This window comes from Phocoena sinus, chromosome 8, assembly GCF_008692025.1.
Source record: "Phocoena sinus isolate mPhoSin1 chromosome 8, mPhoSin1.pri, whole genome shotgun sequence".
Classification (NCBI taxonomy): Eukaryota; Metazoa; Chordata; class Mammalia; order Artiodactyla; family Phocoenidae; genus Phocoena; species Phocoena sinus.
Genome location: NC_045770.1, coordinates 103,420,534 through 103,426,533, shown reverse-complemented (window position 1 = coordinate 103,426,533; position 6,000 = coordinate 103,420,534).

Below are 6,000 nucleotides of genomic sequence, written 5' to 3'. Positions count from 1 at the left end.
GTCCGCAGGTTGGCCAGGCCCGGAGGCTGGCGCCCCGCCAGATCTTTCCTGGTGCCTCAGTAAGCCAGGCGCCTCCCCGTGACTTGCGCGCCGGGGCCCGGGGAGGCGGGGGCGGGGTGGGCCGCCTCGGAACTGCGTGGTCGTCTCGGCCCGGGCGGTTCCCTGGTCTGTCACTTGTGGGCGGCCTATGTCCGGAGGCTGGGGCGGCGTCCGGAAAGGAGGGGCTCCTTGGGCGGGAACTCCCGGGTTTGTGTCAGCCTTTGAGAACTGCTTTTCCTGCCGGATTGGCCCAGCTCGATTTTTTTTTTTAATATTTATTTTTTTGGTTGTGATGGGTCTTAGTTGCGGGCGGCCTCCTTGGTTGCGGCATGCATGTGGGATCTCGTTCCCTGACCAGGGATCGAACCTGGGCCCCCTGCATTGGGAGTGTAGAGTCTTATCCACTGCCACACCAGGGAAGTCCCCTAGCTTGGTGTTTTCAAAGTGCGGGTCAGGTACTGTGGTCTCTGACCCGAAGGCACAGAGATGAGATCTGGGCAGGACCGCAGGAGGTGAGGCCGAAGCGGGGTTGAAGGACCCTGTGGCTAGGCCTCGTTCTGGGGGGTCTGGAAAGGCCCCGGGGATGCAGGTGGGTGAAGCAGGGCCGCTGTCCCCACTGTGTCAGCCTGATGTTCTCTTTTCATCCCCTGCTTTCTCACGTGGATCTCAACTCCTGCTGATTCTGACTCCTCCACTTCCCCCTTCCCTGCACCCATGACTGGCCTCCCCCCCAGGCCAGGGCCTCTCGCCGTTCTCTCTCCGTTGTGCCCTGAGCCGCACATCATCCGCCTTCAGGAAACTTGTGATAAACCAGTCTTTGGTCCTATCCCATCCAAGGCCTCCCTGAGTAAACGCAGGCTTCTCTGGGTTTATCCTCCTTGTGTTCCTGGCTCACCCCAGCCACCGCCGTCCCCAATCCTGGTGAAATCTAGTTTGCCCTTAGGTCTCAGCTCAGCCCTGCAGCCTCCTTGAAGACATGGGAGTAAGAGTCCTGCCACAGAGCTCCCTGACCTTAGGAAGAGAGCAGACTCATTCCTGCTCTGGGGCCTGAGGACTGGGGCCCGGCTCAGCCCTCAAGACAGGAGCACCAATGGCCGCAGAACCAGGGTAGCTCAGAACGCTGCCACCAAGTGTGGACAGTCCATTCTCCACCCAACTCAGATCAATAGCTCTGCGAAACCTCGGGATCAGCAGAGAAGATTTGGAGAAGCGGTTAAGCGACACTCCTCAGTTAAGAAAAAATTTTTCGAAATTTGAAAAGGCAAAAGGGTGGCTATCACCCCCAACTCGGTGATAAGTAGATTGATAGGCTGTAAATAACTGTCAGGTAGAGAGCATGACCCGCAAGGTAATAGTGACCCCTGTAGGTCATTAGCCACTTTGTATGTAACCCAGCAATCTTATTCCAGCACTTTTTTTTGGTGCCTCCAAATACTTCTGTTTCCCCGGTTCTCTTTGAACTAGCTCTTCCACCATACTGGTACTTTCCTTAAGGCGTTAAGTAATCTTTGACATATACCCTATACTGAGAGTCATGCTTTTAGCTTTTAAAATTATATGCTGTGACACTTCTGGAGACTGTCTCACCAAGATGTCCGATTGGACTCAGCTGCCAGGGCCAATTAAACTTTGTTGAAGTTTTCATGGGCTTACCTGAAACACTGCCTCTCCCACCTCAGACTTACTGATTCCACCCTGTGATGTCTTTATTATATTATTATTTATTTAGAAATAACACTTTATTGTTATAAAATTTAAACAGCACTGTTAAAGTCCCTTGGACCATCGCTTCCCATCCTAGGCCTGTCCTAAAGTTGACTACTGTTATCCTGTTAATTGATATATATATCAGTGTGTAGAATATATATATACTCCAGTTTATATATGTTTATACAAAAACATAGATATATTAAATAATGTGCTGTGTGTGTATATATATATATATATATATATACACACCACACACATATATACATACATATATGTTTACAAATATATATACACACTATTTGGTCTATGTGTATATATAGTATACACATATATACAAATGTACTATCATTTTAGTGGCTGGGGATTTTTTTCCATAAAAGGTGTTATAGTGGAGGGACTTCCCTGGTGGCACAGTGGTTAAGAATCCGCTTACCACTACAGGGGACACAGGTTCGAGCCCTGGTCTGGGAAGCAGATGCCGCAGAGCAACTAAGCCCGTGCGCCACAACTACTGAGCCTGCGCACCACAACTACTGAAGCCCGTGCGCCTAGAGCCCATGCTCCGCAACAAGAGAAGCCACTGCAGTGAGAAGCCTGCGCACCGCAACGAAGAGTAGCCTCTGCTCGCCGCAACTGGAGAAAGCCTGCATGTAGCAACAAAGACCCAATGACAAAGACTTAATACAGCCAAACATAAATAAATAAATAACTTTATTTTTTTTAAAAGTTATAAAAGGTATTATACTGGAGATATTGTTTTACAGCTTGCTTTTTCTCAAAAATAGAGCTAGAGATCTATTTTGGCACATAAGACCTATCTTAATTCTTTTAAGTGCTAATGTGACAACACAAACCATAAAATACCTAGGAATAAATTTAAGAAATATGTGAGGGCTTCCCTGGTGGCGCAGTGGTTGAGAGTCCGCCTGCCGATGCAGGGGACACGGGTTTGTTCCCTGGTCCGGGAAGATCCCGCATGCCGCAGAGCGGCTGGGCCCGTGAGCCATGGCCGCTGAGCCTGCACGTCCGGAGCCTGCGCTCCGCAACGGGAGAGGCCACAGCAGCGGGAGGCCCACGTACCGCAAAAAAAAAAAGAAAAAGAAATATGTGAGATTTTATGTAGAAAGTTACTGAAGATGTTATTTTATAACATTGTAACGTTATAATGTAATGTTTACAGCCTTGTAATACTGATAAATTTTCTAAGTGATGAAATGTATTTAGCAAAAAGTAAAAGTGTCCCTCCCCCTCTCCACCCCACGGCAACAGCATTGTTTTTTTCCCAGGCTGCTTCTTTACCTTCCTAAGCATATTTCTGGAACTTGCTTTTGGGGGTTGAGTCAGAGCCTCCTTCCAGGGAGTTGAAGACATCTATAAATAGCTGTGACGTGCGTGGGCCTGCAAACGCTGTAGCTGAGGGACCTGGTGCTGGGAAGAACCTGCGTCAGGGAGACAGTCACCATCACGAGCTCAGAGGAGGCTTCTGAGAGTGGGTGGTGCTTTAATTAGGCCAGGAAGGATGAGCTGGTGGATAGGTTGGGCAGGACATCATTGCAGACAGGGGACTTGGTCTGGAGGGGGATAATCATTTCTAAATAGCAGAACCACGACAACGGTGAGACAGAGGCCCACGGAGAGTAGCACGGGGTGTGTGTCTTTTGGCCGGGGTGGGGGGAGCCAGACTAGATGGCAGTGGCCAGAGCCAGACTGCGGCTCAAGTTCCAGCCCAAGAAACAAGCAGGGTCCAGGCTGTGAACCTCCTGCGCCCCTTAGGGTGGGGGCCATGGAGGAGCCCCTCTTTGCTGCACGGAGGGGAAGTCTGAATCCTGAAGGGCCTTCCCACTGTGCCAGGGCTGGGCACTCATTTGGGGACAGGCAGCTGTAGAGATCAGTGGCAGCTGGTAGGGGAGGTACACCGGCCTCCTCTGTCTCTCCCATCTCATCAGTTGGCAATGGATATATCTGTTCTGAGTCACAAGTCCTGGTTCTGACCCTGAGAGTGCCGTGGAGGAGTGCACACTGCCCTCGGCGGAGCGGGTGCCCGTGGTACAGCTGGCAGCCTGGGCAGGAGACACCCGCTCCCAGAGTGAGGCGGGACCTTCAACCCCTCAGCCTCTCCACAGCCACTGGGAAGCAGAGGCCCAGAGACGGCTCGGTGTGGAAGTGAAAGAAGCCAGTCTAGAATTCAGATTCCCTGCCCCTCAGAGTAGGTCGGGTCTAGGACTGGTCTTTTTTCTTCCCTCAAGAGACATGCCCTCATCCCATTATTAGTTGCCTGTCGTTGCACAGCTAAGGCAAGTCAGCACTAGTGCACTAGGACCAGGTCAAGGTCTACCAGACCTCCTTCGGTTTCACCTGAAACTCCCACCCCACCGCAAGAGGACCTAAGCAAAAAGGATATTTATTGTATTATGTTATTGAAAAACGCAAAGGTGGTCTTCGTCTCCGCCAGAGCTGGCCCCAGCTCTCTCCATGGCTCCCCACCATGAGGCTCTGCTACCCTCCGCTTGGCTTCCTCTCAGACAAGCCTTCTCACATCACTTAGGTAAAGTGGTTTGTATTGTACATAAGGAACAGGAAATGCTTGTTAAACTGGTTTAACAAGGATTAAAAGGTTGACAGTTTACTGTGATTTACTCATGCTGTGGAATGCTACAACTGGAAGGGACCATTGGGTGGTATTTCAAAGTTGTCCAAATACTAGATTCATTAGACTGGAAGGGAAAAGCTGGTGTCAAGGTCAAAGCAAAACAGAGTCAGACCAGGCCAGAAGAAATGCAAAGGGGGAACAGAGGACAAGGACAGAGACAGGCTCCAAAAATCTAGATGTTGAAGTTCAGTGTGAGTTTAGGAAACAGGAGCTGAAGAGAGAGGGAAGGGCAAGCAAGCAGGTTCTCTGCCCAACTCAGCCCTCACGACAGACGGGGACAGCATGACCTTGACTCATTTCCCACGCTCTGTAACTGGAGGGCTTGCAGCGCGCGGACCCAGTGTGTGGCTAACGGGCTTTTCTGCAGCTTGCTCTGCTCGTGTGTCTGCATGGTATCTCTGGTTCTAGTGTGTTTCCACTTTCCTGATGAGCCCTGCTGAGCTTTTCCTGCGCTCCTGAACCCTTCTGGCCTCTGTATGTCATTGGGAGACAGAGTTACCCGGGCAGTCGTGGCCAGGAGTTGGGCATTTTCAATTAGAGGGACTCTACACATTTCATGGTGTGTTGTGGAGTCGGTGCTGGAGCATGCACTCCTCTACTGGGTCTGCTTCCAGGTCGCAGGAACCTGTGCAGCCTGTGGATCTCGCTCCCGGACATTCCTGTGTCAAGCAAAATGTCAGCTCATAAGGGGTGGGGAGGAGATGAGGCTGCAAGGTTAGCCCTTGCAATTAGCCCTTGCAATTAGCCCTTGGAATTACCAGGGCTTCCTCAAGCCGGGCCACTCTGGGGAGCTTCTGGCTTCCAGTGGTGGGAAAGCCCTGGTGTGGGCTGTGGACCACAGGAGATGTGATAAGGAGGCCACCAGGAGGTCTTCAGCAGGACCCTGACCTTCTGTGCTGGATGGCAGTGTCTGCCAGCGGACAGGACAGTGCAGGAGAAGCCCACTCATGCCCACTGAGCCTGCGTGTACCTTGGGCTGTTATTCTATGTGAACAGGAAATAAAATTATTATAGATACGCAGGAAGTTCCCAAAATAATAGAGGTCAGTCCCCTTCACCCAGTTTCCCCCATGGTAACATCTTACATGACTACACTATTGCCTTTCTGTATTTGGCTGTGTCTGGGGAAAACTCTCCTGTGTTTTCCTTTTTTCTCACCCAACACTTCACTTCATGTTCGACACTTCATTTTAAAAATTTTATTTAAATGTGGACAATTAGTCAAATGATTGGAAAATCAATAATGAAAAATAGTTTTTTAGGGTTTTCCACACATCAAGTGATTCTTCAACACCAACTGGTGTCCTATAACTCAATTCAATCCTGGCCCTATCTGCCAGGAGTTACATCAGATCCCAGAAGTTAAGGGCTTAGTCCCATAAGACTGCGCCCACTTCGGATGTCAATCTCAAGTCCTAGGCTGTCACCTAGATTTCTGACCAATTGGCTGTAAGTTGGGGTTTCCATGACCCCCCTCCTTGGGTTCAATAATTTGCTAGAATGGGTCACAGAACTCAGGGAAACACATTTACTGCGTTATTGTAAAGGATATAATAAAGAACACAGGGACTTCCCTGGCAGTCCAGTGATTAGGACTCTGC